Source organism: Balaenoptera acutorostrata, chromosome 11, assembly GCF_949987535.1.
Source record: "Balaenoptera acutorostrata chromosome 11, mBalAcu1.1, whole genome shotgun sequence".
NCBI classification, from domain to species: Eukaryota; Metazoa; Chordata; class Mammalia; order Artiodactyla; family Balaenopteridae; genus Balaenoptera; species Balaenoptera acutorostrata.
Genome location: NC_080074.1, coordinates 89,037,662 through 89,049,327, shown reverse-complemented (window position 1 = coordinate 89,049,327; position 11,666 = coordinate 89,037,662).

Genomic DNA, 11,666 nt, shown 5'->3' with positions numbered 1-11,666 from the left:
CCCAAAGAAAGTAGAATAAAAGAAATAATAAAGATAGGAGCAGAAGACAATGACAAAGGGAAAAAAAACCCAGTAGGGTGGATCACGAAATTATAAAGCATTATGATGAAAGTATGTCTTCCACAAACATGCTAAGCTCATTCCTCCTGGAACACTTTGCCCTTGCATTCCAAAGAATCCATTACATTCATGTTTGCATCAAAAACAGATGTTTATGGAGGATCGATTACGTTCCTGGCACTGTCCTAGGCACCCAGGGATACAGCAGTGGACAGAAGAGGCAAAACGTCTCTGCTACTATTGAGTTTATGTCCTAGCAGCTGGCATCTTTTATCACTCAAGAAGTCTTTTCTGATCACCGATCTAAATTCCAATGTTATTCATTTTTTTGTCTTCCTATTCTATCTCTTCCCACTAGTGTGCCATTTCTTTGAGATGAGGGACCTTGTCTGTTTTGTTCATCGCTCTACTCCAAAGGCATGGAATGATACTTGAACAAATTATTTGATCAGGAAATAGTTGTTGAAAGAATGAATGTTAAAATGAATGTTGATATAAATGAAAAATGAATGATGAAAGAATGAATTCATGGATAGTTACAATTATATTTGAAGAAAATAGAAGACGTTGTCTACAGCAAAGGGGTGTATGTGTGTGTATGTCTGTGTGTGTGTCTGTGTGAGTATCTGTGTGTGTGTGTGTCTATGATCAGGAAAAAAAAAAAAAACTCGTGTAAAGGCAAGAGAATGGATATTATGACAGAAGAGTAAGTGTTTAGATGGGCAGGCAGGGACCAGAACTAGTCTGTGTGCCACCCAAAGGAATTAACATCTCATCTTACAAAAAGTAGTGTGTGTGATAGCCATTTGTTTTCAAAACCAGATGGTAATTTTAAATCCATGCTTCGAGATTTGATTTTAAAAAGTAAAGAATGTTTCTATTTTGTTTAAATAAAACAACCTCTTTGGTTATAATTTATTTTTATGAACTCAACTTTAATTAACATGTAATATTTTATGACTGCATAAGCTATAAGAACTTTTCATTAACAACAAGTTTTAGAATTGCTAAAAGAACATTTTATTTACAACAACTTTAAATCATGCTTTATTTAAACATACACATTGAAAGAGGTGTACTTCAAGCATTGGAACTCAGTTATATAAAAACTTAGAATGTATTTTCTCCTGACTGGGGTCAAGTTTCTGAGCCCACTTGTGTCTGGGTGGTGAACTTGTCATCACCATTGTCGTTACATCTGACATGTATTGAGTGTTTCTTATGTTCAAGACACTGTTCTAACTCATTTAAGTTTCTCAAAAAACCTTGGTGCAGGGACAATTAATTGTTCTAGGTCACGTAGCTAGTAAATGGAGTAGACAGACTTCAAACATGGTAGTTTGGATCGGAGCCCACGAACCACTGCTCCAACCTGACTCAGTCCTTCCTGATGAATTCAATCCTGCCCATTGAGTTTTGTCCTCTGATCTGAAAACGTGTCCTGTACGTCATCTTCTCTTGATGTCCTCCTCCACCTGCCTGATTTTCTCTCCAATCCTGTTTCTCCTCGCGGGCTTCTGCTGTTGATGCCATGCTCTGGTTTGGCCCCAGGAATTGGAGCTTCTGGCCAAAGACAAAGTCACAGCCAGATGCTTTCAGAGGGAGGAGAGAGGGTCCCTGTGCTCAATCAGATTCAGCCAGATGTCAGTTGTCTCCACTGATGTGGGTGTCTCCATGTAAATGGCAGATGGGCGTTTTCTCAGCCAATGTGCATCTCTCCAAGACTCACACCAGTGATGCACAAGCCCTTCTGCTGAACAATGATATAAGTGGCTCCTGTCCCTCTGCTCAACTGTGGGCTCTCTCCTTGAGCACTGGCTTCCATTCCATCCAGGAACAGGGATATGGTGACCCTCACGCCTCCCCTTCAGGGTATCCTATGACACTCTCCTGCTCTGCTGGCCTCCTGCTTCAGTGAACCCCCTCATCAGTGTGTTTCCTTCCTTCAGAAATCTCCAGATGAAAAGTCAGCAACATTCCCCGATTTTTAGAACCCCCCCAAATTTCAGAATATGCAAGTCTAGTGCCTCTTCCAATTTGGGGGTTGGGGACTGGTTAAATGCTTCAGGAACTATACTCTCCAGGGGGTGATCACTTTTCTCTTTCCTCCCAGGGTTCTATGGGAACCCACCACTTTGTAAACCCAATGGTAGGGCGTCCCATAATTTAGGATAAGGAAGCAGGGGACATTCTTTGTGCTCAAAATATGAGCTCATAGTGTCTTTCGATCTCCACTATGAGTTAGCAAATCTGACATACCCGTCAGTAACGCCACGGGATTACTGGAAAGGATCTGAGTCGGTACATCATACCATGTTGACACATTCATAGTACGAAACCACCAAAAGAAAGTGGCATCAACACCACCTGAATCTGCATAAGGAATTACAGGGACTTTACAGGGTATTAGTGCCTTCTGATACTAAACACGCCCTATTACACGCTCAGCTCAAACGAGTTAAAATTAAAACCACCACTTTTAAAAGTCAAGAACAATGTGAGCTGAGCTTTCTCTTTTGGTAATAAGATGTATAATTTACTTTTGAAGGATTAATTTTTCCACTAAATGTCAAACGCCAAAAATTAGCTTTTCTAAGACAATATACATTTTCAGTGTTTGCATGAAATTTCGAAATAAAGTTAACCATGTTTTGTATCGATTCTGATCATATTTATTATGTAAATATATTACAGTGTGATGATCAAGTAATTAAGTATTAGTATAATGCTTGGTTCAGATGAAGCCTATTTTCTAATTTGAAAAATGTGGTTGGCACTGCCTACCTCATTAGGGTCATAGAGAAACTTAAAGAATAACTTATGTAAAGCACAAGGACAGACACTTAGGACATGTTAGTTATTTTTTTATCCTTAGTATTGCAACATTTTCCCCCTAATTCTTTGTCCTTGATTCAAATTTTCTTGAATTTTTTTTAATGTTTTTAACCAAGGACAACATAGTATGTTCTCTGCATAATATAATTATCATTCAAAGTCCTTTGTTTTCAGGGGTCTCCTTATTATGATAAGGTCATAACTGTATTGCTCTCAGCCAAAAACTCTTCTCTACCTAATTATTCTTACCTTATCCCAGTGAATTAGAAAAACTTGGCAGCAAAGTCCTTAAGAGTGATATGTCCTCGTTTCCTGGATACTGTTTAATGTATGGACTTTAAAAGTCCCAGTTTGGAAAAAAATTCCCTGGAAAAGATTTTAGCTATCCAAAGCAACTTCCTCAACTTCCACTTTCTAACCTCACTTAGAAGGTGCTTTCCTGTCTGGTTATAGAAGTTGCTCACCATACAGATTGTTAGACATTCTATTATTTCTCAGCCATTCGTTTCTGAAATTTGGTAATTTTCAATAGTCCTATAGTAACTGGGAAGCTCAAAGGTTCACAGCTTTTCTTCTGCAGTGTTGCGCCCCCTAGTGCTGAGTTAAGGGACTGAATATTCGTAAAACAAGGTCAGCATGTTGCTAATTTACTGTAGAAAAGGTAACTGCAGAAAGAATGATAGCATTGACACATTGAAAGCATTTCTGCAAGGCAGGGATAAGGTCCTATTCTTCACCGTATCTCCAGCAATGAGTGTAACATGGACTCCTAACAAATATCCTTTGAACAAAACTGCCAAGAGAATATATTCACGGAATGGAAAAAACATGAAGACTGTCTCTATCTTAAATGTTTATTTTTATTTTTTTCGATCTTTAATTTTTTAATGTAAGATGTGTCTTTTATGGTGGCACTCACATTTTTAGAAACATCTTGCCATAAAATGGCATTATCTAACTAGCTATGAAAAAAAGAATAATTAATTCTTCCAAAATTGTTTTACATTTTTCAAAGGATGAGAAACATGACTCAAATACACTTGCAAAGAAGCAATGCAGCAGTTTCTAACTTAGAAGTGACCCTGACCATTGGATATTGTGCCCACAGACTTTTGAGGTATCCGTTTGCCTGTCATAGCCTAGAGTCATGGAATAGCCAGGAATCCCATGATCCTTTAGGGTTGGTGGTAGCTTCTGGCAAAGCTTACTTAACCCAATGAGACCTGCCCTGTGAGAGCTCTCCTGCACTCTGTACTCAACAGTCTGCCATTTGCTTCCAAGTCTTTTTTTTTTTTACTTTTCACTTCTCCTTCCCAGCTCCCCTACATCTATGTAGCTCCATCCTCCAGTTGACCATACTTTGCTTTTTGACTTTTGGGTTGTTGGCCTGGATCTATGCAACTTTCACTTCAGATCTGGAGCAAGGACTTTCCATTGAAGTAACAGTGATAGTAAGGGACATATCCAATTTTTGGCATGAAAGGTCATATACCACTCAATATATTATAAGATATCTATATTCTTGAAAAAGCATTCTATTGCTTTCATAATTCAATATACAGAAAGTAAAGCTTGACAAGATTGCCTTGGTCGATGACCCAGTGACTTTCAACTATGCCCTAGAGGGCTATGTCAGCAACCCTGGAAGTAGGGTAGTCATGACAGTTTTATGTGTATCTAAAAAAACGTGGTTTTCAATAGCTGAGAAATGTGGGTCTAGTTTAGGGTAGCCCTCTCTCAAGAGTTATGAGGGTTTAAGTCCATGAACTTATTAAAGTCTCAGAGCAATAGCTCAAAATTACACAATCCATATACAAAAATAGTAATCTCAAAATAACTCAATGTTTTTGCTTTTTTTTTTCCCACAAACATCATGGAGATTATACATGGCCCCTCTCTTTTTTCCATTTTTGCTTAATTCTACAATCTTTCATAGTATTTTTCCTGCTCCTATCACTTTCGTCCTGATTTCTTAGGAGAACCCAGCTGGGAAAGGTAGAACTGTCCTCCGAGGCTGGAGGAGGAGAGGACACGGGGCAGACAGAGTTAGTACCACTTAAGTGGGCAAAAGTAAAAGGGAGGTTAAGAACATACATGTATTAAAGGGTTTTAACCCATTTCATAAATGTGTTTATTATGGTTGGAGAAGGAAAAATAATTAAAAAAAAGCATTTTAGTCTCTTAAAACCCTGAGGGAACAAAATATCTCTGGTAATTTCTATTCTGGTCATTCTCTGAATGTTTACATAAGGTTTAAAACACTCTTGATGCCTCTTTAAATTACAGAAGCAAATAGCTAATTCTTAGCTTTCCCTTCAATATTTACAAAGCTTCCTTTGACAGCAAGCCTCGGCGTTGGCAGCAGTTGGCTTGCATGGGCTACTGGTGTAAAGTCAGGGAATAAATATCATATCAGGTTAGTCACAAGCATATACAAAAAGATAAAGCAAGATGGGAAGTCAATAGGGTTTCTACCTTTCAGGTTAGTAGCCAATCTAAAAGAATTGGATAAGATTATTTCTTGTGTCAATGAACAAAAATTCAAAAATATCGCAGAGGTGCAAACATATAGGAATGGCATACTTCTCTGTGCCTGGACATTATATAGACAATTTATGCTTCATCAAACATGCTTTCTGGCCTGCAAGTTTAATTTTGATTAATTAATATTAGTTAATCCCAGAGAATTTTTGTTTACTAACATTCCATTGTTTATTTTTAAATACAAAATCTTGTCTCCATATTGCTAATATAAGGAGCTCTTAGGCTTTTGCAGGATGGAAGAGACTGCTTTGGAAGGGGTAATCTTTCTCTTTGTAAGAATATACCAGTAAAATATAATGTATGTGTGTCTTAGAGGATGTCTTTTCAAATGCACAGGAAAAAGACTCTTTTCCATCACTATCTTCAAGATCCTGCTTCAGAATGTGGATTCTCTTTAGCATTCTGCTGCTGGCTTCCCGTGGCTTCTGATTCTTAAGATTGCTTGGTATATAACCAATAGAAGGAAATTACATCAGTTAGGATTGGATTCAGTTGCATATAACAGAGACCCTACTAATGAAACTGAAAAGCATGTGTTCATGCTCTGGTGTGTGAGGAAGATCAGAGAGTGCAGCCCAAGCCTGGTATAGGGGCTCTCACAGGGACCCCAGAGATCCACGGAGCTCTCCCATCCGCTATGCTCACAAATGCATCATTTCAGCATTTTAGGCAGCAGGATGGAAGAAATGGTAGAAGGGCCAAAAGGGGCACGCCAGCTGTCTTTTGAGAAAATGTCCTAGTAGTTACACACTTTCACTTCCACACCACTGGTGGCTCTGAATAAGATCAAGGCAGAAATTGAAGATGGATATTGGGCTAAGTATCCAACAGTTGTTGCAGAAGGTGATAATGACACAGCATAAAAATGCACCTTGAAATCCTTAGATGAGTCATGGGAAACCGTAGTAGGATGAGCACAGCAAGGATCACCTTTCTTTGGTGCAGAAAGATGAACGATGAATCCCTTTCCATTACTCCCAATAAAATACATACAGGGCTTCCCTGGTGGCGCAGTGGTTGAGAATCTGCCTGCTAATGCAGGGGACACGGGTTCGAGCCCTGGTCTGGGAAGATCCCACATGCCGCGGAGCAAGTAGGCCCGTGAGCCACAACTACTGAGCCTTCGTGTCTGGAGGCTGTGCTCCGCAACAAGAGAGGCCATGGTAGTGAGAGGCCCGCGCACCGCGATGAAGAGTGGCCCCCGCTTGCCGCAACTAGAGAAAGCCCTCGCACAGAAACGAAGACCCAACACAGCCAAAAATTAATTAATTAATTAATTAATTAATTAATTATTTAAAAAAAGGATGTCACCCATGAATCTATGACAGTGTGGGCTTATGACTAGATCCTAGAACTTAGGATCTAGCTCTTCCTTCCAAGAAGCCAAGTGCTTAGTTAAAATAATGTGTTAGGAGTTTTAAAAATTTGACAGTGCACATTTTTTTCTTTATTCTCCTTTTCCCATTTTTTCTTGGCTTTCCCATCCATTTATTTTTCCATATGCATTTTAGAGTTATTTTTGAATTTAAAAAATTAGGATCTAAAAATTGCACCTTTTTGTGAAATGGATGAATAACAAAATATTGGCTCATGATACACTCTTATTGTTTGCTCACATGGGGTCTGCTTCTATTTATTGTTAGCTAGTAATTTTTAGTAATGAAATAAGCACCTGCAAACGCCACCCCAAACAAAAGCTAGAAACTTGACAACAATCCATTCCATCCTCAGGTCTCTCCCACTCAAGGCCACCATTGCATTCTAATTACATTCAGATATTTTTCAACTTTGCTAAAACTTAGTTTATTCAAATCTTATTTTATGTGCCCAAGAACAGATCTTCAATAGTTCTAAACATTATGCATTTTTAAATGCTATTTACGGCAGAGGTTGCTTCTTGCCAACACTAATACCATTCTCCTTTTCTCCTTTAATAAAATTATCTTGGCTTGATTCAAGGTGGCAAAGTGCTCAGTTAAAAGACTACATTTCTCAGTCTCCCTTGTAGCTAGGTGTGGCCTGTGGCTAATTTCTGGCCAATGGGGCATAAGTGAAAGTTTTTTAGATGACCCTCCTAGAAAGGTTTATTAAAGTGAGAACAGACAGCTAGGATACATGAACCATTTGACTGTCACTTTCCTGCTGTTAGGACTATGAATGTGATGGCTGGAGGTCCAGCAGCCATTATAAACATGGGGCAAACTTAATGGTAGAAAAGCCATTTTCCAAGGATGACAAAGCAGAAAGAGTTAAGAAACTTGATAATTGTAGAGCCATACTAGCCCTGGACTGTCTATCTCTAGACTTCTTTTTAGTGAAAGATAAAGAGACTTCTATTTTGTTTATACAGCTTTTATTTTCGATCCCTGTTACAAGCAGCAAAATGCATTTCATGACTGATACACTATTGTAAATGGAATATCTTAAAGTTGTATATTATAGCTTGTGATATTTTATATAGAAAAATTATTTTATTTATTATTTGAAAACTAGACATCTTACCAAACTCTATGATTAGCAAGAAAATGCAACACAAATACATAACTGATATACTGGTATGAATAGAACATCTTAAAGTTGTATTTTATAACTTCTGCTTTTTAAATTTGGGAAATTAGTGGTTTCATTTGTTTTGAATTAATGTTACTTGTATTGAAACTGGAGAATCTACTGAGATTCTTTTGTTGTTCTAATAGTTTTGCTGTTGAATCATTGGACTTTTTAAAGTTAGCCATCATCATCTGGAAATAAAATTAATGTTGTCTCTTCTTTCTAATTATTGTGCCTCTTTCATTCTCAGGGTTTTAAAAATTCTTCACTGGCTCAATTTTCTATAAAGCCAATTCTGGTTTTTATTGATTTTTGGTACTATCTTTGATTCTGCTTTGTCTACTCGATTTACATTATGAACTCTCACTTTTTGTGGATGACAGGAAAAAATAAATTCTGCATTTAAGGTAATGACATTATTTCTGATTTTTAAAGTGAGCAATTTACTACTTAAAACCAGTCGCTCAAAATTTTCCCTCTTACCTTTCTTCGTCTTCTTCCCTTTCCTTAGAGTAAACTTAAATTTCTAGAGAACACATTACATATTACATATATATTACTTACATAATTATTACTTACATGATACTTACACATTACTCAGTAATGAAAAAAGGGTCTTTGGCCTTTGCTATATCACACCTAGACTTTTTGTTGCCATCATGAAACCAGTAATTACTGCCCAAATCCACATACACTAATCTTCCTCATTCCAACCTTGGGTCTCTTTAGGTCCTCCAGATTCCTGCTATTTGGAACCTCGAGAACTTCTATCTACTTACCCATTGATAGGATAGGAGAGGCTATGCAGAAGAAAGAAGGAAAGAAAGAAAGAAGAAAAGAAAGAAAGAGAAAGAAAGAAAGAAAGAAAGAAAGAAAGAAAGAAAGAAAGAAAGAAAGAAGGAAAAAGAACGAAAGGGAGGGAGGGAAGGAGGGAGGAAGAAAGGAAGGAAGAGGGGAGGGAGGGATAGAGGAAGGAAAGAAGGAAGGAAGGGAGGAAGGAAGGAAGGAAGAGAGAGGAAGAAAACTAACCCCAAATCTCAGTGATTGAACATGCAAAACTTTGTTTCTAACTCATGCTGCCTGTCCAGTGAGGTTTTCTGGACGGTTCTGCTCTATATAGTCACTCAGGGACCATGCTGAAGAAGATTTCGTTAACCATGTTGTAGCCATATTATCCAGACTGCGTGGTTCTCTGTCACCGTGGTAGGGAAGAGAGAACCTAGAGAATCAACTTGGGAGTTTTCACTACTTCAGCCCCCAACTTGACACAACTTCATTTCCAATCACATTTTATCGGCCAAATTAGGAATGTGGTCCCACCTAACTGTAAGAGGACTGGGAAAAGTTTCTTTCATATGTCAGGGGGTGGGGGGAGAAAGGAGAACGGGTATTGGATGGAATTGTAATGTCTGTCCCTTGAGCTGATTGTGGCTCTTTAAGGCCACACGCAGGCCCATCAGCCTAGGCACCTCCCTCAGTCATTGCTCATCTACCTCTAAGGCACAGTAAAGTTACACATGGAACTTCTCTATGAGGTTTGTGGTCTCATATATCACTCTCAGGAGTCCAGAGAATGGGGACCATATGTTCTCCAATACTTCCAAACCTATCTAGAATTTCAGTTCTCCTAGCCAGAAAGCAGGTAGGGAAGAACTTTTCTTAGAAACCAACTTGTTCTAAGCTCTCAATAATACTCACCTCTACTTCCTTCTTTCATCTCATCAGGCTCTTATATCTTTCCTGGGGGTAGTATAATTTAGACTTTGGTGTCATATCCTGTATCCTTTGAATCTGCTTCAAGTTATACTGGCTCAGGTAAGTCAGAATTCGCTTATCCTTTTTTCTTTCAATAGAGCCTTGCTGTTTCAAATTATAGCTTTGTTTTCAAGATTATTTGCTTCTGCTATAGATTTCCAAATCCTGTTAAGCATTTTAATTGGCTTATTTGCTGTACACTGTATCAGCCCAACTCTTCAGGACAGTGCATATAAAAAATTGTCTCTACCACTTGAATAGAGTCTAGCAATGGATACAAAAACAGGGATGGGAGGCAAATAATTTTAAAATTTTAAATATATTATGCCAATATATATGTAAAGTTTGGGACATGGCTATATAACAACTAGAGTATTTGGAAAACTTTAAACACAACTATATTCATTTCAATTAAACTCTGATTCTTTATGACTCTCCGTCCTTTGAAACAATGACTTTCAGGAGAACCGTAAATTCCCTAGTCAGCTTTGATTGCCAAATTAGATTTTTTTTTTAACTTTTTATTCTGTAGAGAGTTTACTTTGAGAGCCAGAACTGCTAAAGAGAAAAGGAATTCCTAAATTCCAAAGTTCCATTTATAAATCACAAGGCAAGTCTGGTGGACTTAGACAACGGAACAATATTTACTGTATATCTATAACTCACAGTAAAAATTAGAGAATGCAGCATAAGGAATGCTATAAACTAGAAAAGAAGCCAAGAGAGGGGGAAAAGAGAAAGAGGTTGGATTCAAAGATTCCTACTTCCTTTCTCAGTACTAAAAAAAAAACTTTAAGTGTTCTTAAGATGGTAGAAAGCCCAGGTAGGTCAATAAGGGAAATAAAACAAGTCCTCTGTGATACTCTGAAAGGAGACTATTTCATGGATACAGATGCACTTTTGTATCATGAGGCAGTTAGTGCAGAGGAGAGTGGTGATGAAGCATATTTAAACAGAAAATATAAGAGATGGCCCCAACCACTGCACATGCATTTCCCCATATTCTGGTTGAAATGGGCCATGTCCAGAAGTTCCCTCATGTTCTCAGTAATCGATATGATGCACCACCCATACATCCTTCATAAATTAAGGATTTATTTCCCCAGCTGCTGGAAGAACGCTCACCAGACAGCCTCAGCTGTCTCTTTGGTGAATGTCTCTGCTAAATAGTCCCATCTCTCCCAAGATCATGCTGCCTTCCCAGGGTGATCTGTATTCACTGACTCAGGAGCATAAAAGTCTAGCCACCTTGCCCCAAGTTAAGAACCCTAAAGGACATCCCATTTTCAGAACTTCCCTTGGGGTCAGTTGAGGCCTTTGTTGAGACTATGTACAGTCCTGTCTCCTTTCTTTCTCTTCCATGTCATAGATGTTGATCTCAAGGCACTCCCTAATAAACTCCCTTCTCTCTAATTTCTGCAACAATCAGTACCGGAAATGGAGTCCAAGAAAGCAGACACTAAGATGGGATTTGGGGGTTGGATTATGTGCCACTCAACTGCTAATGAGGATTCTAGTACTGGTAGAAGCTGAAACACAGATATTTCCTGCATAAGGTTGCCATGCTACTGTTAAAACTTTCATTGGTAGTGACCTGCAATGGAATTCTGGTGAAAGAAAGTACACAAGCACATGTGATGTTTTTGGCATTTGAGAAGTAGAGGGTAAGCAACAACTACAAGGACAGAAGAATTGAGTGTTAAGCTCAATTGACAAGTTGGAAAAAATCAAAGGCTGAATGTTATTAATTGGCAATTAAAAGTTAAGTTTGTAAGCCCAAGGGAATCTTTTGTAGCGTGCAAAAGATTTTAGTATTCTATAGTTAGTGGGCAGTGAAAGCTGAGGACCAAGCCCAACACTTAATAAGAGTAGCAGAACTCAAGGTTCTGCTCTGCCTGTTGTGCCAAGATCAGGCCTTATAT